Source organism: Pelodiscus sinensis, chromosome 2, assembly GCF_052426305.1.
Source record: "Pelodiscus sinensis isolate ZL-2025 chromosome 2, ASM5242630v1, whole genome shotgun sequence".
In the NCBI taxonomy this organism is placed as follows: domain Eukaryota; kingdom Metazoa; phylum Chordata; order Testudines; family Trionychidae; genus Pelodiscus; species Pelodiscus sinensis.
The window spans coordinates 235,302,656-235,323,820 of NC_143053.1; the positions used below are offsets into that span (position 1 = coordinate 235,302,656).

The 21,165-nt window shown below is 42.7% G+C and overlaps 1 long non-coding RNA gene across 2 annotated transcripts in view; it reads left to right on the top strand.

The window, feature by feature from the left end:
* Positions 1–15,762, top strand: part of LOC102450663 (uncharacterized) — a 191,797-nt gene extending 176,035 nt beyond the window's left edge. The window contains exons 8-10 of one of the 2 annotated variants that reach the window (XR_012902106.2): positions 1,035–8,760; positions 12,370–12,499; positions 12,890–15,762. This is a non-coding gene — a long non-coding RNA (uncharacterized LOC102450663). Of the gene's footprint in view, positions 1–1,034; positions 8,761–12,369 lie in introns of both variants that reach the window. The other variant, XR_012902105.2, reaches the window with a different exon arrangement.
* The last annotated feature ends 5,403 nt before the right edge of the window (positions 15,763–21,165 follow it).

Sequence of the window (21,165 nt, forward strand, 5' to 3'; positions counted from 1 at the left end):
AAGTCCAGCTCAGCCTCATCCGTGTTGAATGGTTTTATAGATTTCCGATTCAGCGTATATGAAAAAACCCTAATCATCACAATGAGAGATCCTGAGAAGGACAGGGGAAATGGTGGTGGTGGTGGTGGGAGGTTAGAGGCTGTGCCATGTGTGTAAGCTAGTTGTATTAAAGTTTTAATTTTACTAAGTGGAGAATTTCTACTGATTAGTCTATTACTATACATCCATCCTTGCCCCGCACACCTTGACATTCCCCTTTGCAGCGTGTTTAGAAGCAACAGAGAGCCACTTCCGAATTTCATACAGGAGCTTATGTGACACGAAAACAGAAACTGGTACACTGCAGAGTCGTGCTCGAATGCCCAGCTATATTGCTTTCATGAAATGTACACCTCTGTATATTTACACCCATCATGACTGCCCTGTATTGCATTCTGATCAGACAGTTTCATGCTCTGTGAGTCACAGACAGTTCTCTGTTGCTCCTAGATTCTCTCTAAAAACTGGGCTCCAACAATGAGTTCCATCCCGAATTCCGCTGGGGCCTGATCCTCCACTAGTACCTGTGGTAATTATTTACACCTGTCTGAACTGAGAGTCAAATACACCAAATCAGAATGGTAACATTTTACACTCACTTTGCACAGACAGCCATGACTACATGAGGAGAGAGGCAGAAGAGACAGGCCCTTGGAGAGCTAGCTGCTCATTCAGCTGCCCCTCATTAAATCACACACCATTACCCTGCGATCACCTTATTTGGCAAGCTGTTGTTTTTATAAGTGAATTTGTTTAGTGGAAATGTTTTTCTGCTTGTCTAATAACAAGATAAAAGGGGATGCTCCTGCTAGAACAAGACCAAGAAATATAAACAGTCCTACGAGACGGAAGAGAGGAATATATCACCATAAGTAGAAAGGGAAGAATCTCTAAGACTGGGAAGCTCCAAGAGGTAAGGACTGCCATCTTATGTGTGCACACAGTTCTTGGACATTAATAATAATCACTTTTTTTCTCCTGTTTTTTGTCCACAGACCTATTTCCTACTTTTTGACCAGTAAAGTAACAAGATTTTGTTTTCTGAGCCCCAAATCTGCATATGTGGAGAGGATTTCAGACCACAGGAAGCTTTGAATTGGATTCTTCTCTCACCTACAACAGTGTAAATCAGGAGAAAGTCAAGTGACTTCAGTAGAATGACACTGGCAAAATTCTGCTATAATTCAGGATACGTCTACACTGAGAATGCTATAAGGGTACAGCTGCGCTGGTGGGGCTGGGCTGTTGTAGTGCTTCATGCACAAACTCTTTATGCTGTTGGGAGGGTTTCTCCCAGGGTACGTCCACACTGTAGAGTTTTTTCGGAAAAAGGTCGTTTTTCAAAAAAAACTTCACTTACGACTACACTGCAATCATGTTCTTTCGAAATAAAATTGAAAGAACAGAGGGGTTTTTCTAACATAGGTAAACCTCTTTCTACAATGAAGAAGTTTTTTTCTGAAAGAGCTCTTTCAGAAAAGTTGTGTGTGGACGGGTAAGAGAGAGTTCTTTTGAAAGAAGAGGAAAGAGGAAAAAACACAGGTGCCCTGGTGGTCACTCCGTCCATAGTAATCACAGCTTACATCCTAGCGTCCACTCAGTGTGGATGAGATCTGTCAAAAAAGCAGATTGCTTTTTCAGTGTGCTTTTGCTGTGTAGACACTCTCTTTTGGAAGAAGATTTTTCGGAAGACCTCTTCCAGAAACACTTCTTCCAAAAGAAGCCTGCAGTCTAGACATAGCCCCAATGGTGTAGGTAAGCCACCTCCCTGAGGGTGGGGAGTTAAGTCAATGGAAGAATTCTCCTGTTGATTTAGTGCTGTTTACATTGGGAGTTAGTTAGATGTAACTGCACCACTTGGGTGTGTGTGTGTGTGTGGATTTTTCATATGCCTATGACATAATTTTACGGACCTAATTCAGGCCACAGAGTCAAGAGCAGCTATCCATTCTACTTCTCCCCTACTGAAATCTCTCATCTTATTTTTATAGCAGCCATTTATGTCTAAACAAGGAAGAACAATTGTTAATGTATGCAGTGAGATGTGGTGTCATTTCACTGAATTCAATCAAGCTGATTGACCAAAGCAAACGCTGTAGTGATGTTCCTTATGTGACTCCCTGTATTAACCTTTTGCCAATCTTGGCGGACTATTACATATAACTCATGGAAAATAGCCCCCAAAGGCAGATGCAGCTCTACTGGTGTACTGCCTGTCTTCACTAGATTTCTAGCACACTTTTATAGGTAATCACTAACACCTTTCTTAAATGAACCTTCAACCTTCTTGAGATCTACCAATCATTGGGCAATTATTTAGCTTATTTTATGCCAGAATAAAAATGCGATTGATCAAGAAAACTGTGCAAAATTTCCCGCGCTAAGCACTCACCTCATTTTTCTTTCAGGAAATATGTGTAAGGCCCCAAGAGCTCCTGTAACTCCATAGCACTTCATTACCAAACCAGTGTGCTTGTGATTAGTTTGTTTCAGCAATGAGGTGCTGCCTGAAAAAGGATCTTGAGCAACAAAGCAGCCCGAGTAAATTGCTCCCTGCTTTGGAAGCAGCCTTTTTGTCTGTGTGGTGTTGAATGCACATAGCTAGACAGGCAAGAGATTGAAAATCTAGTAGTAGACAGGAAAAATAGCAAAGAACTTTCATAAAACTAATAAACCTATAAAATAAGAGACTGGTTTCTCTGTCGACTCAAGAATTTGAGATTTGAATCCATGTAGCCATAAGAGGTTATTAGACCCTGAATTCTGAGTTTTGGACAGGTGACAGACTTATGTACATTTGTTTTTTTTCCCTATATCTCTCCAAAGCATTACTCTTGGTTCACCTTTTATTATCCTTGAGCTTCTCCTACTTTCAACTGGTTTTGAACAAAAACTTTGCAAGACACTGAGCTCAGTGACTATTTAGCAGCTTGTCTCCATCTAGACTTCTAGAGAATGAATAGCTGCAGCAGCTTCTGGGCACTCATTTCTATTGCATTCTGATTTAGTTAAGTTCTCCTTTTCAAGGCAATGTGGAACAATAGGGCTTACTTAGGTACCAAAGCCACACACAGTATTTGTGAGGCTACACAGGAATAGGGACGGTTTTTGCAGGATACTTGAAATATCATGTGTTCCACAGTTGCCAGTCTGGTAGCTGCTAGGAATTAGAGAGACAAACCTTATAAAATAAAGAGGGAGTTTATACTAGAGTCCATTAGAGATGCAAAACAAATTGCCGTGACCTTACACAGGAGCAATCTTTGAAAGGCAAACTTTGTTCTCCTCACTCCATGTGCGCTTCTCTTTAAGCAGCCATTAAATATTCATTCAAGCAAGTTATTCTTTGTACAGCTGGACTATATTGCCTTATTGCTAGTGAGAATTTCTACTGTTCATAGTAAACTTTTTGTTTCTCCATGTGGCATTCCCACTGAAAGGTAATGAAGATATACAGAGTACTATGTGAGTGCCAGGCTACAGTTTATTCTGGCCCATAGGTTTAAGTGCATTCAATTATTCCTTACTATAATCATGTCCTGCAGTCATTTTCATGCTGTTGCTTCATTTGTGAGCCATGTGTCACCAGTGTATAATCATGGAAGTAGCAACTCAAAAGACCCCTGTTATTAACTACCATGCAGAAAATGATGAGCATAGAATAAAAAGTATCAGGAACAGCCAGAACTGATTTGTGAACTGCACTTACTTTTAAACTTGTAGACATTCAGAGGTTTGCAGACACGGACAGTTTTTGTTTGTGTTTTCCTGCTGACTAATGCATGAGATGAAACATCTTGGAATAGTTTCTGAATCTTCTACTTGCAAAACGTTCCAATAAAATATATAGAATTAGTGAAGGGATGGAGTTCTAGACTCTGTTTACCCACCCGTAAAATAGATACAGTAATCATTAGCTACTGTACCTAACAGTGTGTTGTGTGTTATGAGGCTTGTTGGTTTACAAATCTCTCTGATGACTTTGCTGGATGAACGGAGCAATAATACCAGATGGCTTTGGGTACAAATCCAGATATGAACTTTTCAATATTTCAAAGAAGTTTGTGTAAGCCACTCATCAGTATGCATCCACAGAGGGTATAAGTTTGTTCATGCTGTCATTTATACAACCAGTCTCGTTACCCCGAGAGGCAGGGCAGGGCTGAAGAGTTGGGGGAGGAGGGATAATTATATCACACCCTGAACTCAGGAGAGGCCTCCAAAACATCTGGGTAAATAAAGAAATGGGAGGGAGGTGGAGTTCAGCAAAGCAGATGTACTGAGCCCCCAAATTTCTCTCAGTGGGCCTGCACAGAGGTACAGGTTTTCTGCTCAGGAGATTTACAGATTAATCCCTGGTTTGTGGTCAATGAGGACAGATACCATATAAGTGGGCACTTGTCTGGGAATTCACATACTCAGACTGATCTTTCTCTGGCCAGTGGAAATATGTAAACCACTGCTAAGACCATGTGTATTATGCATGAACAACAGCAGATGTTGGCAGGTGACGTTTTTTGAGGAGTAACGTTAGTTTGAACCAAGGGGTTTGGTTCGAACTAACACATCCCGGCACGCACTTCCTTTTTTGAATCAGATGTGATTCAAACTAGCGCGCTGGCGAGATCATGCTAATGAAGCGCAGGATAAATCCCAGTTTCATTGTCTATATCAAATGCCTGCATTTGCATCTCTAGTTCGAACTAGGGTGCAAGTGTAGACATACCCAATGAGAATGCACAAATTCCACATGCATTAAAGCAAATTCCTTTCTCCATGAAAGTCAATTCCCATGAAATTTAACGATGCAGGATCAACCCACAGGCAAGACTCTGTGTGCTCTGGGTCTAGAGCACCACAGAAAAAAATTAGTGGGTGTTTAACACCCACCGGCAGCCAGCTTCCCACACCATTCCAGCCCGACCCATCAACTCCTCCCGCACCCTCCCAATGACTCCTGCCTGCCTCAGTCAGCTCTTTTGCAGGATGCTCTGGGAGGGAGGGGAGGCCTGGGGATGGGACATGCTTATGGGAGCGAGTGGGAAGAGGTGAGGGGGTGGGAAGAGATGGGGTTGAGGTGAAGACTTGAGGGAAGAAGTAGGGTAGTGACAGGGCCTGGGCTGGAGAGGGGATGGGAGGAGACAGGACAGTGTTGGGAGTTTAGGGGAAGGGGCTGGATGGGAGTGGGAGCAGGGTCTGGACAGTGTCTGGAATTGAGCACCCAGGCCCAGAGGAAGCCAGCGCCTATGATCAAGACCATTGTGGGTGTATCTCCTTTGAAGCAGGCTGCATCTGAGCACAAAATAACAGCTGCTTCTGCAGCAGGAGGGCAGCCTCTGTCTATTTGAAGATGCAGTACACAGAGAACAAATGACAAAAGATGCAAGTTACATGCACCCTGTGGACAAAGTTGACCCCAAAGTAATTTTTATGCCCATTTTCTTTATGTTCTGGGACAAGTTTTTCAAAGTAATTTTTATGCCCATTTTCTTTATGTTCTGGGACAAGTTTTTCACTATATATATATATATATATATATATATATATGAATTATTTTTATAGATTTTGGTTTATGATAACATGTGGTATGGTAACTTTTTAATTCTTTTTCCACTACTGTAAGGAGCACAAGAAACTTTGTAATAAAGGTCTGGACTACACTGAAAACTTAGCTTAACCTAGCTATGTTGCTCACGGTTGTGAAAAATTTCACACCCTCTGCAAGATAGTTAGATCAATCCAACCTGCACTGTAAAAGCAGTTAGGTTGCCAGAAAAAGTCTTCCATTCCTCTAGTTGTGGAAAAGGTGGATTTACTACAATGCTAGAAAACCCCTTTCTGTCAGTGTAGCACATGCCTGCTCTACTATGGTGTAGCTGCAGCACTGTAGTGTAGATGTATCCAAAAACCTCCTGCAAAACCATTCACACCTGTGAGTGCTCTTGCTCCTTAACCAAGGAAAGCTATGAGTCTCAGAGCTGGTACAGAGATGTTTCATTGCTAAGAAAAACAAATACACCTCTTCCAAGAAAGTGGCATGCAGGAGCAGAACTAACCATTTTGCTGTCTAAATACTCCCATGGGCCCAGGCCCTTCCCTTCCCCTCCCATCCCCCCAAAGCCAACTAATCAGCACAGCAAAAACAGCTGGCCAACCACAATGGTGCAAATAAATAAGTAATTACATAAAAGCCACATGGCACAGGGTCCAGTGTCCTTGGAAACTGGAATCAAGGCAACTATGGCCACCCCTACAAATGACACATGGGCTCTTCCAGAGACGGTGTTTGTGTCCCATTAGTGCACCTTTTTTTTTTTTTTTTTTTTTTTTTTTTGGAGGGAAGGGATGAGGGAGAAATACCACAAATACTTTCACATAACTGCTGTGGCTAACTAGACAGACTCAGATCATCATTTCTCATCTGTACAATGTATGAAAAGTATGAACATTTCAAGCCTAGCCAACTACAGAAAAATTCTTGGAGGTTTTTGGTTTATACATGGAGTTCTCAAACTTTTTTACAACATGGGCCACATCTTAATATAGATCATCTCATGGGCACACAGCCGATCCCTCTCTACTGTTGGAGAGCTAATAATATCCCTATGAAAAGCTCAGACTTTCTTTACCTGGAACAGCAATAATATAATAAATGGTAATAAATAGTAAATTAATATTTAATTAAAGTGTTTCTAGCTTTTAGTGAAATTAACGCCTGGAAATAAGGAAGAGAATCAGTGCTATATGACCAGACTTTGGCTAAACATCACTGACTACTCTGCAGATCATTGTAACATACATAGAATGTAGAGATGAAAAAAACCCCATTGGCCTGGCCAATAAAGGGTTCTTACTATTTGGGATGTAATTTATGTTCTTTCAATTTCTCTTGGGATAAAGATGTTGTTGCAATGGTGTGGTTTGTTAGCCAGTTATGGAGTCCCAGAATGATTTACACGGCCTTTCATGTTTAATACAGGCATTCAGCCCATAGTGTCCACAAGTCCTGGCATATAATGCTCTACTTTGATGTAAGTGAAGATCATCTGAGTAACAATGGCTACTCGATTAGCTAATTAACCATTACTTAACATCCCTAGCTGTCTCCTGTGTCTTCTGACTTTCTTTATTACAGATAAGGAGGCAGATGCAATCGGCTTGGCTTTTTGCAATGTCGGGCAGCCCTGGGGCTTCTGGGAGGTTGCCAATGTAGCAATCAGCTAGACAAAGTTTGGATACTCCTGCCTTACAGTCTTGTACTGGGTCTTTAGTAGATAGATGCATCTGATAGATTTTTGGTATTTTAGGTATATGTATTTTGGGGCTTTAGACTTCTGATAATGGTTATAACTTTTTAGTGGAGTGATAGGTTCATATTGAATCCCTCTACTTTGGGAACTATCACCCTTTCTACATTTGCCTAGTTCTGGCATATGCATTTTTCTTGAAGAGAAGATTAGAATTAGATTTTGGATTAGGTCAATTGAAAGAAGTTAGTCTCCCATCAATATAGGAACCCCAGTTAAATTGATGCAATAACACCACCTCCCTTATATACGCAGCGCCGAAGTCAACTTACTTACTTTGACTTAGAGCTAATGTAGTCATTACATTATCTGTGACAACCCCAGCAGTCCTCCAGCAGCTGTCCCACAGTGTTCTGTCCTTGAGGTGCCACTGCCTCTAGCTCACAGACAAAAAAAGCCATCCCCCCAGTATGCTTTTGGAATACCTTTTTGTGGTTGCTCACCTTGGTGAACACATCTATCTGTCCACTTTGGTGAGCATCTGAGCAAGGTACAGAGTAGGAACTACACCTAGCTGCACTCCCAGGGTATGTCTACACTACAGGGCAAAAGTCAAATTAAGCTACACAACTTGAGCTATATCAATTGCATAGCTTAAGTCAAAATAGCTTAGTTTGGCTTTTGGAGCTCTCTACACAGTAGGAAGTTGAATGAAGAACAGTCTTGCTTTGACTTCACTTACTCCTCATGAAATGAGAGTTACCATGAGTTGGAGTAAGAAGTCCTCCAGCTAACCGTTATTTCTAAATAATGGCTTATTGTGTAGACATACTGTTATTTCGTAATAATGTCAGTTATTCTGAAATGACGCTGCTGTGTAGACGTACCCCCAGAGTCCTGGATCTCTTTTGGCCGTTAGGGAGAAGAGGTCAAACTAGGTTGGCTTTGGCACTGTGTAAATCAGGGAGGTGACGTTATTGCATCAATATAACAGGGGTGCCTATATTGATGGGAGACTGACTTGTTCCAATTGACCTAAACAATTAAGGAACAATGGAAGGAATATAGATATCTACATGTAGGAGATAATAAACCTGGAGCATGACAAAAATGACCTGTAGTACCAGGTGAAAACCAAGGAACTTCAGCAATCCTATCAGATGGCCAGAGGGGGAGGAGGCAACAGTGTAATTGGGGCTGCCCCTGACTTACCACTTCTACAATGAACTGCACAATGAACTTCTACAATGAACATACTTGGCAGGGACCCCACCTGAGTGTGACTGTGGACATTTCATGAAAGCAGGGTTTGGAACCCCCTGCAAGTGCACAGGAAGAAGGAGGAGAAGCCACAAAACATGTGGTGACCCTGGACATGTTGTAGGTCTGGAGCTCTTTGAAACTTCACTGGAGTCACATGAATCCTTCCAGATGGGCACAGATGAGCCTCGTGATAAAGGGGAAAGGAGTGCAGGTAATTGTTAGCTGCATTATTTCTGATAATCAAGTTTGTTTGTCTTTTCATGCCTGAGATTTCCCCTCCTCAGCCCTCTCTATTTAAAAATAGCACCCAGCCATGCATTTCCTTTGTTCTTGCATTGACTTTAGATTCCTCACTTTACTTTTAAAACCGTCACTGGGAATTAAAATCAATCTTTCCGAATGCATATAAAGTTACCAGTGTGATGTTGGCAGATCAGGTGCCAGCTCATGCCAAGGTCCCCATGCCTCATGGGAGCCTTGACACATGGAGCTGGAACCTGTGTGGCTCACCTGTGCAATAATATTGTTAAATAGATATTAGAATGATAAGAATGTATTTAAATGACTAAGGAACTCAGCCTTTCCATTCCATGGAAAACGTCATGGTTGCTGATCCCTTTACAGGGGCTGTACAAATCCTGGTGCTGAGTTCCTCCGCCCTCTAGGAAATGAACAATGACTTATACCTCCACAACGTGCATAACTAGAGGATCAGCAAACATTTGTATATGTTTTAAAATACCTGAATGTGTATGTGTGATTGGGCTGAGCTGAGCATGGTCCATGTATGTGTCAGAGAGATGGCAGAAAGCAAAAAGCAGTGCCTGGGACTGTGGAGATTTAAAAAATGTCAAGAGAATTGCGGGATGGAATACACAATGTGGGAGAGAGAAGATGACATTATGGGAACTTGAGCCTAATTCCCAGAAATTTCCGAGCGAATTTCTAGTATCCCACAAAAAACTGCAATAGTATCCCACAAGGTATTGGACCATATAGCAGCATAGCACATGTTAGGATATCTGCTCAGGGTGCATCATATCTTCTATCCATGCAGCCACTTTTGGTGAGAACACACATCCCCGATGCAAGCTGTGCTTGTGCTGAGTGACATTCAGTGGCTGTAAACAGACATAAGTTATGTTAATCAAATTTTGGAGTAAAAACATAGCGTGACAGTGCTTAAGAAGAGCCAAATAGTGAAGGCTAATATTGAAATACATTACCAGGCTTACACAAACCTTGCCCACTTACCTTATTCCTGATTCAAGACGTTAGTATTTCACTTTCAAGAACATCTTAATTAGAAAATTATCTAAACAACAACGACAGCACAACCAACCGTGGTATCAGAATTGATTAGTAATCCAAGTTCATGTTGACACTACAGATAAGATCGAAGCAGCTGCAGTCGATTTTCCGTGGTTTGAATGAGTGAGTGTAGTGAAGACACACTAATTCGAACTACATCGGTGCAAGTAGTCCTGCCTCTATAAGGAGTAAGGGAAGTCGAAGATAGAGTGTGCTCCTGTTGACCTCCTGCAGTGTGGATGGTACCAAAATTCGAGTTAAGATATTTCGACTTAAGATATGCAAATCTTAATTTGAATGTTTCCCTAGTGTAGACCAGGGTAAGAGTCACATTTGGCTGCTCTGTACTCAAGAAAAACTTCAGTGGGAATTTTGTTTGAATAAGCAGTGGACAATTTTGAATCTTAAAATAATTCTATTCACTGCACTTCTCATTTTATTTTTAACACCTGTGTGTGGTTTAGCTACAAAACCTAAATCATAACTTTACAGGTATATTGACAAGTATTAAAATGGGAACGATCAGTACAGTAGAATGAATGACTTTGCCTGCATAATTCACTTTGAAGAGCTTTTAAAAAAATAGTAGCAAGTAAGTGTAAATTACGTATCGCTGTTGTTGCTTCTATATTTCTAAGCCATGAAAACATGAGAACTACACACATGCTATGCTGTGTATATATGTAGTGTATATAACTATAAATAAACATATTACTATGCTAACTCCAGCCCTGAATGTCTTTCTACTGTTTTTGATTTTGTGATTGTTATTAAGCAGTAAATCCACACCAAGAGTACAGTCATTTGTGCTGCTGAAAACTGTAAATGTCAATTTTTGGTCTTTAAAAATTATTAAGCATGGAAAAAGATAGCAATTTCCAGTGTTTGCTTGGTTGGTAAGATGCAGGAGAATTAGCATTACTCCTGAGAGCTGCCATTGGTTAGCTGGAGGGAAAATGGATATCAATTATACATAATCTAAGAAGCCTCTGCATAATAATCAGGCCCAGTAGGGGCTTTGGGGCAGCTTCGTTATTCTCTTGTAAACACAAGAGCCCAGATAGACATGTCAGTCAGGAGTAGCGGCTGCAATTCTTCTTTTTTAACACCTTCACATTCTATTGCTTCAATATGCAAACAAGGCTGTTTAGCTGAGGGTTGAGGCTGTGCTAATGAGCTCCCTGCACTAACCCTGAAGTAAAAAGGTTCTGTTTCACAGCTGCTCAGAGACTAGCTCCTCTGGGCATGCTCAGGTATTGGAAAATAATTCCTTTTAAACAGAGAAATGCCAATCAGGATTTCTTGCATACTTTCCCTTTTTTCAGTGTGCTAATGCAATTACCCGTAACTTGCAAACTTTTTTACAACAGCAGATTTTTTTTGTCTTTGAATTATGTATTTTTGCCACCAGAAAGGAGAGAGTGCCTGAAAAATTCAGCAGATGTAAAATTCACACCCCCTTTAATTCCCAGAGGCCCATAACTCAAGGCTAATTTTCGTATTTCCTTCTTAAAGGTGGACAGTTCTTTTATCCCTCCACTCAATACTTCTCTCCTGATATTATCACTCCCTTCTCCCTTTAGCTGGCCAGTGTCATTCTGAGTGACAGGAAAGGCTTTTCGAATAATGCAGCCAGCATCCTTCCTGCTTGACAAGTCAAACTTCTGTTGGTTTAGAATCTTGAGTCTGTCCTAAATCTGGGTTTAAGGGCATTGCTGCAGCTAAGTAACTGGGTAATTGCCTTGTTAGAGATACACAAACAGCCCTGATAATCCTTTTCATATGAGCTGTCATTTACAAATCACGATACGATACACGATGGTTTCTCCAATATCCAATTATCTTCATGAATAAAGAAATCTCTTGCATGGAACACTCCAAAATCCCCACTGGGTTAATTTAGTGCCTGAGAGAATCATTTGGATTTTCTGCTTAAAATAGGCCAGTATATGATTTCTTTATACAATTAAATGACATGCACCTTCTCTCCACTCACTCATTTCTAGGTCCAGGCCTTCTAGCAGCATGATACTGCAGACCAGGCCTATTGGCAGAGCCACATATGTGTCTCCTGTGCAAGTTACAACTATCTCAGCCTTTAACACATACAGTTTTGGGACAAGAACATAAAGGGCCACTAATAAATTTAGGATACAAATTGCATACAGTTCTGGAACAGCCTTTCAAGGGAACTAATGGGAACAAAAAACCTAATGTGTCTCAAGATTGAGTGTGACAATGTTATGGAGGCGATGGTATGATGAGATTGCCTACAATGGCATATGGCCCATCTGTGACAGCTTTCTGCAAATCTCTCCAAAGACCAGAGATGGGACACTAGATGTAGGGAACTCAGAGTTATTACAGAGAAATATTTCCAGGTGAAATATTGGGGTCAAACATGTATGGAGTCAAACTATTCACCATGTTTGGGATTGGGAAGGAATTTCCTACCAGATAAGATTGGCTGAGATCCTGTTTATTTCTCTCTTTGTCTTCCTCTCTGTAGCATGAGGCCTGAGTCACTTGCTGGTTTGAACTAGAGTAAATGGTGAATTCTCTGTAACTTGAAGTCTTTAAGATATGATCTGAGGACTTCAGGAACTCTGTCAGAGGCTACACGTCCATTACAGGAGTGGGTAAGGTTCTGTGCTCTGTAGTGTGCAGGAGAACAGACTAGAGGATCATGATGACCTGTTCTGGCCTTAAAGGCTCTGAGTCTATGAAGAGAGACATCTAGGGTTATCAGCCCCCCAAGATTGTCCAGTAGTCTCCAGGAATTAAAGATTAATTTTTTTCATTAAAGATTGTGTCATGTGATAAAACCTCTAGGACTACATCGAACCAAAATTGCAACCCTAACTATTTAGCAACCAAATATTATGACCTGCTCTTTATCACTTGGTGGTTTCTAGAATTTCTAACGGCTGCCTTTGTGTCCAACAATCCATATTAAAGAGTCAGTGGGAAAGTATTAGCTTTGTAATATTTCAGTATTTAAATTATTGATTACATTGTCTTTGCAACAGATAGCTCTACTGGGATGAAGTAGGATTTTAACTGCCTCCTGCCTTGCTGAAGCTCTAACAATTCTCTGTCATTTGGATTCAAACCCAAGTCAAAAGAGTCTATGCAGAATCTCAATGCTATTTGCCCATGATGGGAGAATGGTCTGAGTCCACGATAAGTACTTCGTTTATGTATATTGGTGCAATTTTTCAAAAAGAATTAATGTGCTGAAAGAGGGTGAAGCAATGTGAAAATAATTCTAAATTTTTGATAACTTTATTAGTTTCAGATTATTAGTAAGTCACAGGAAAGGCAGTTTGGGAAGGCATTGCCTTCCCTTGACTACGAGATCTGCTACCGGTGACCTATTTGCTTGATAATAGCTTTTTATAGAAACCGTCCACACTTATCTAGTACCAAAATGCAACCTCCCCCACACACACTTCCACTGACACCCCCCTTCCTGCATTCCCTTCCACCCAAACCCTGCATCCCCAGCTCCTCCTGAACCATCCTTCCCTCTGACCCACATCCTATAGCCCATCCAGCCAAGAATCCTAGCCAATGGGAGCTGCAGGGGATGGTTCCTACAGGCAAGCAAGGGACAACATGTGCCACAGTGAGCCACCTGGCCCTTCCCCGCCAAAGGTGAGTTGCCCCATGTATGTGTCTCACACTCAAGGGCTGCCCCAGCCCTGAGCTTCCTCCGGAACCCTGAGTCCCTAACTCCCTCCCAGACCCTGCAACCACAACTTCCCGTTCTGGCCCTGAGTCCCTTCCTGCACCTAAATCCCTAACTTCCTCCTAGATCCTGCACCCCAATCTTAAGCCCCAGCTTTGAGCCTGCTCTAGCATCTTAACTCCCATCCAACTCTACACCTCCCACCCCAACAACCACATCCCCTTCTAACTATGAACCCCTAATTTTTGGCCCTACTTCAGAACCTACAGGGTTCTACAAAAACGAATTGCCCCGGAGCCCCAGAAGAGTTAATCCAGCCCTGATTTGAGTGACTTTTTTATTTTTATTTTTCATTTGTGTGTGATCCCTAACTGCTTTTTCCATGGGTCAGTGGCCTTTGACAAAAAACAACAAAAGAAATGGCTCCTCACCCCCTCCTTAAAATGTCATACTAAAAGAAGACCGGCTCAAATATAAGGGAGGATAATCTGAACTGTAATGATACTAATTCCTTCCTTTAGATGCCTTCATTCTATATAAAAATGGATCTGGAAAACTTTACAAGGCAGCTACAGGGTAATGATTGGCATCCTTACAATTAAGGAGGTTATAAAGTAAAGGGATACTGAGATTAATACACTTTATTCCAGCTAACAAAGGGAGGAGTGAATTGTCTTGGGCTGGTTATAAACAATCACATTTGGCATTTTTTATCAGCTCAGAGAATAACTCTTTGATTTTGGATGATTTTGCAGGAAAGAGTTCATGATGTAAAGTGCCTTGTTTGTAAAATTAATTTTCAAAACTAAAGGATGATTGGATCAATTTAATACTTTTGAGAGGCCTTTTTGTGGCATCTGGAAACTAATCACACATGAAAAATATTCTACAGGTTTTGATCCTTTGATTATTTTTTCCATTGTTGTTGACAACATATTGCAGGTGATGGTGACCGGTTGATACTGATTTCTGAGTTTTAATCTATCATCTGTATATGTAATATATAAAAATAAAAGATAAACTTACTGACATGTTATATATTTCTTGCAACAGCCCTGTTTCCTCTAAGGCTACGTCTATACTGAGAGCTTCTTTCAGAAGAAGCTTTTCTGGAAGAGATCTTCCAGAAGAACTTTTCGAAAGAGCGTGTCCACACAGCAAAAGCACATCGAAAAAGCGATCTGCTTTTTTGAAAGATAGTGTCCACATTGATTGGACGCTCTCTTGCATTTAAGTTGTGTTTACTGTGGACGGAGTGGCTACTAGATCACCTGTGCTTTTTCCTGGAGGTCTCTTCTTTCGGAAAAAAATATTCTTCCCTGTCCCCACATGCCTTTTTCCAAAAGAGCTCTTTCAGAAAATGGCTTCTTCCTCGTAGAAAGAGGTTTACCGCTGTCAGAAAAAACCCTGCATTCTTTCGACTTTCTGTTGAAAGAACGCAATTGCAGTGTGCATATAAGTGTAGTTTTTCCAGAAAAACTCTGCAGTGTAGACATACCCTAAGTGAACTAATCTGCTACTTCACTAGAAGTGGGAAAATCAGCCTAGATAGACCAGTAGTCTTCTCTAAGAAGGCAATGTCTGTTTTATGATTCTGTGTTATGGATGGGTACTGAATTATTTTATTCTCTTAGGATATGTCTACACTACAGCGTTATTTTGAAATATCTTATTTAGAAATAGTTATTTTGAAATAACGCGTTTAGACACAAAATGCATTTTGAAATAGCATTTTGCAATTTCGAAATAGCGCGTCCACACTGAGTGAATGCTGAATCGCATTTAAGGCCATCTGGAACCAGTTCTGGCAGGGCATCAAGTCAGGAGTTACCTTGTGTGGCTGCTGCCTGAGGCTACCTGAGACCTGTGCTTAAAGGGACCATTTCTGGTTGCTTGCCTACCTCGCTGAGGGATAGCAAAGCATTTTTTTCTCTGCGTGCTTGGATTGCCTTCACTCAGGACACCACAGTACTCTGCAGCATGGAGCTGGAGTCAGCCCTGGGCACTCTGGTGCTTCTCCTGAATGTGTTGCTGCAAGCCTGGCAGCATATTCTGCAGGCAGTAACAGTCTCCCTGGTGTGCCCCACTGGGGGCTTGTGTCTCATTCCTCCCTCATGTCCTTCCGCTTACCCCTCCCAAACCCCCCTTCCTGCTGTACAATAAAAGACATGTGTTCATTACAACAAAGCCTATTTATTGAACAAAACTGGGATGGGGTAGGGGAGTGAAACTGAGGCAAGACTGGGGAAAGAAGGTGGGAGGGGGAGGGGGAAACCTGGGAGGAGGGAGCTGGCAGGGGGCGGCAAGGGGAGGAAGGGGGAGGAGAAGCTCAGAGCTCAGGGTTGGGGGTTTCGCCGGCCCAACTGTCTGCCTCAGGATTGATGATCAACTGGGGGGCACGGACCATCCTGCCTCCCAGGATGCGGTCCATGGCATCAAAATAGGGGTAGGGGTCTGGGTCTGCTCCTGGTTGAGAGCTGCCCTCTGTGGCCTTGGCATACTCCTGCTGCAGCTCATTTATTTTCATGCGAACCTGCTCCTGGGTTTGCATGTGGCCTTTGGTGGCCAGGCTGGCAGCCATCTGCCTGTAGACGGTTGCGTTCCTTCATTTAGTGCGGAGATCATGGATGTTGGAGGCATCCCCCCAAACCTGAATTAGGTCCCTGATCTTTGCACTGGACCAGGCAAGCGTCCGCCTTTTCCGAACCCTCATTTTTTGAGGAGTAATGTTAGTTCAAACCAAGGAGTTTGGTTCGAACTAACGCGTCCCGGTGCGCACTTCCTGGTTCGAGTCAGCTGTGATTCAAACTAGCGCGCCAGCGATATCATGCTAATGGAGCGTGGGATATTTAAATCCCTGCTTCATTGACTATTTCAAATGCCTGCATTTGCATCCCTAGTTCAAACTAGGGTGCAAGTGTAGACAAAACCTTAACTCATGCCAACAAAGGAGAGGGGATGTAAAATGGCCCAGAATGAAATGTTGATTCCCTTTTCCCCACAATTTTATGAGAAGAATTGAAGATATAATATGGGGCAGGGAGAATTAAAGGGCCCGATCCCTAACTGCTACAAATCAGCATTGGTTTATTAAATCTCATTAGAATTATGTTGATTTACACCACCTAGTGATCTGGCCCACACAGGATCTACTTGAGGCTATTTGCAGGTTTATCATTAAGGAAAACTTGACATCCCTCACAGCCAGTGTAATTTATATTCTGCACTTCCTAAGAAAAAGGAAAAGGAATAGTGTGTGTGTATTTAAAAAAGGAAAACTTGTAGGGGAAGGTTTCCTCAAAATTCCCAAAGGAAACAAATGTACAACCCCCCCTTTATTCCCAGTGGTGATTTAGCATGTGGCTGACTGTAATGCACGCTTTACAAATATTCATCTGTGAATATTGTTTTCCTTTCAGAAAAGCCACATTACCTTGGATCCTTGTTAGCTTAATTAAATATTTTCAATGTATAAATGTTTTCAAATTAAACACTGTCTGCATAAAATCATCCTGGGTACTGACTTAGCTTCAGGTCATTAATTCTATTATTTAATGTGTTAATACATGTGAAGAAACTTTGTTCTTTGTCTCTGTCTACCAAAGCGCCTGAAGTGAACTTTTTTCCCTCTACTCCTGCTAAATTACTAATTAGTTCAAGGTACACCGGAGATGAGAGCCTTTGAGATCTTGAAAACTTGTGTTCTTAACAAAAGTTTATTAAGACAGGAGTCAATGCTCTTGATGAGAGATTTAAGGAGAATGATATTCCTTAGGATTTTTTTTTTGTGTGTGGATAGAATCATAGAGCTGAACTGGTGATTAAAACAGGCTCAATGTAATCAGAAGTTCAATTAAATTTGATAAAATCCTAATGCAGTAAATTCAATTAGAATATTTTTGTTTGGGGCCTATTTTTATTTCCACTCGTGACCTTCTAAAATTTTCTGGAAATGTGTGGCTGCCTGAATATCACCTCAGAGCACCAAACACTCAGGTTATGTAAAAGAGGGGTAAGTCCACCTGTCTCTACAGGTAGCAGAGATGTGAGATCTGGGTATTGAGGACCACCATTCTGAGACCTTTGCAGAAGAGAGTACTACATTATCTTTTGAAGCCCCTGGCTTAGCTTTTTATAACTTCTCCTATGGGATCGTTCTGTTCTGAGGTAAATACCCAGCAAACTGAGCACTGGTTTATTTAATGTCTCCCCAAGGCATCTAATGTGCACATATGACAGGAAGACAATGGAAGAACAGAAGGTACAGTTTTTAAGGGCTTTTAAAAGTCCAGGCAATGCACTGGATTGAGCTGAGCTATAAGGGCTCTGAGTGCATTAGATGCGCTGAGCTGAAAAGAATTATATTACACTGAAGCACAAAACCCCAATGACCATGGAGGTTCCTGTGTCAGGAGTTGTGAAAAAGGAGAAAATGAGGGCTTAAGGAAGGGCATGTCCTTTAGGGTGCATCTACACTGCACCCTTAGCCTATTTTGAAAAAGAATCGAGCTATTTCAAATTTGGTTGTCTACACAGTGCCAAATTTTGAAATAAAATACCATTTTGAGACATCCCTTATCCCTGTGCAACGAGGTTTACTGGGATGCCAAAATAGTGTGTCCATTATATTTTGCAATAGCGGACGCATTCAAAAAAATGCAAGGTAGCTATTTTGGGATACCTCTGGTATCCCAAAATACCAGTGCAGTGTAGACAAACCCTTTTATATCTTTGGGCACTCAATAGTCAGTGCCCGCAGGAGGCATTCGTGCAGCCCCAATAGACACACCATAGAGGAAGGATCCAGGAGTTAAAGTGCAAATTGGAGAGGGTTCAGAGAAGAGTCACAAGAATGATTAAAGGATTAGAAAATATGTCTTACGGTGATAAACCCAAGGAGCTCAATCTATTTAACTTAACAAAGAGAAGGTTAGCTGGTGGTTGTAGTCTGTAAATGCCTACTTGGGGAACAAATATAATTTCAAACAAGCAGAGAACAATGTAATATAATCCAGCTGCAAGTTGAAGCTAGACAAATTCAGAGTGGAAATAAGCATGCTTTTCAAGCAGTGAGAGTAGACTCATAGGCTATGTCTACATTGCGCATTGAGCAATAGTTTTTTTAGGATAAGCAATACATATCCAACCCCTGGCTTCAGCCCCCAATGGCAGCAACCCACCTGCCTGCTCCAACCCCCAGAGGCAGTGACCCGCCCACTGCATCTTTAACACTCCACCTCCGGTCCCCAACCTGCCCATGGCTACAACAGTCCCCCTCCGATTCCCAACCCACCCATGGCTGCAATACTCCTGCTCTGGTACCCAACCCACCTGCCCATGGCTTCAACATGTTGCAGCAGTAACCAGCCTGTCTGCCACATATTCTAGGCCTGAAATGCTGTCCGCCCCACAATGTGGCCTAGGCCTCAGCAGAAGCTCACCCAGCTGCTACGCGTTCTAGGCCTGAATAGCTCTCAGCCCCAGCAGAAGCTGGCTCCCAACATACCATTGGCCACTTGCGGCTGCAATACCCGCCCCCTTCCAGTTCCCAGGCCTCCCGCAGCTTCAACACTCCCCTCTCCAGTCCCCAGGCTGCCTGTGATTTCAACACTCCCCCTCCCTGGTCCCTAGGCCGCCCGCAGCTTCAACAGCCCCGCTGGGGTACCCAAGCAGCCTGTGACTTCAAAACCCCTCCCCAATCCGGTTCTCAACCCACCCACCCTCCCTCCCCATCGCAGCCCCGGGCCATCCCTCTCCTCTTCCCCGTCCCTGCCCCCGGCAGCAGGAGCAGCCACTACACTCAAGTTCCAGGAGCAGGAGGAAAGTGAGTGCTGCTGCGGAGGTGGGCGGGCTTAGATTTTTTTGTGCATCATCACATAGGTGCACACATTAAAGAAACAGTGGCACAGGCTGCCGGGGGAGGAGAGGTGGGACTGAGCTCTCGCCTCGTGTGCCAAAGAAAATCAGCTTATGTGCCACTTGTAGCATGCGTGCTGTGGGTTGCCGACCCCTGATCTATAACCTCTAGCTGAGTTACTGAAGTCCTCAAACTCCATTCATCCGAAGAAGTGGGTTGTGCCCACAGAAGTTTATGATACCCTCTACATGTTTTGATAGTCTCTGAGTGGCTGCAGGACTATTTGTTGTTTTTTAAGTTTTTCACGTCATGAACGATTTCAAGTTACAGTTCATAACAGTAAGTCACCTGTGCCCAATGCTGCAGCAGAAAGGGAAAACCCTCTAGGGTCTTTGCCAATATAATGTGGTGGAAAACTGTTTCCCAGCACCCTGCCAGCCCACTGTGCTGTGGATTCTTCATCACTGACTTTAAATCAAGATTGTATGTTTTTCTAAAATATAGGCTGGGGAAATATGTTGAGGGAAATTCTCTGACCTAAACAATATAGGAGATCAGTCTAGATGGCCACAATGGTCCCTTCTGGCCTTAGAATCTATGAGTATAATTGTGCAAAGCTATTCTTGAAGTCACAGTCATTGGTAAATCCCTTTCTTTTATATGGACTGCACAAAGTAAATGAGGTGTATCACAACTTCACAACAAAACTGCAATTGAAACTGGAAATACCAAGCAACCACAGCAAGACAGCAAGTAGAAATTGACTTCTGTTGAGGGTAAATATTGTGATTTATTAACCAGAAAGGCAGAAACTGGCCAGAGCCATATTTTCCATGAGAGACAATAAATCTTGACATTCCAAGAAAAGACAAGTGAATATATACATGGAGTGTAAACTACATTTGGAATGTTTAGTACCTTGGGGTATGTCTACACTACAAAGTTAATTTGAACTAACAGCCGTTAGTTCGAATTAACTTTCATAGTGTCTATACATGCAAACGGCTAGTTCGAACTTAAATCAAACTAGCAGAGCACTTAATTCGAACTAGATAAACCTCATTCTACAAGGAGTAACGCCTAGTTTGAATTAAGTAGTTCGAATTAAGGGCTGTGTAGCCACTTAATTTGAACTAGTTGGAGGCTAGCCCTTCCCAGGTTGCCTTGGTGTCCACTCTGGGCCAAACCAGGGAAACTTTTCTGCCCCCCTCCCAGCCCCAGAGCCCTTAAAGGGCATGGTCTGGCTATAGTGCTCATGCCAGTTGCAAGCCTGCCAGCACCCAGCCAGCAGACCCTGCACGGCATGAGCCAGCCACCTGCTGCCACCCAGCCCTCCGCCTCTTCTCAGGACCAGGCTGGTGGCTCCCAGGAGCCTGCCCAGGGCCGCAAGAGGTGGGCACCCGCCTGGTCTAGTGTGGAGAACGTGGACCTCATCGAGGTTTGGGGGGAGGCCTCCAACGTCCACAACCTCCACACTAGGCACAGGAATGCAGCCATCTAGGGCAGGATAGCTGCCAGCCTGGCCACCAAAGGCCACATGCGAACCCAGGAGCAGGTTTGCATGAAAATCAAGTTGGTCCAGTGAGACCCCCAACTCTGAGCCCTGAGCTTAGAACATAAGAACATAAGAATGGCCGTACTGGGTCAGACCAAACGTCCATCTAGCCCAGTAGCCTGTCTGCCGACAGTGGCCAAAACCAGGTACCCCGGAGGTGATGGACCGAAGACAGTGACCAAGTGATTTGTCTCGTGCCATC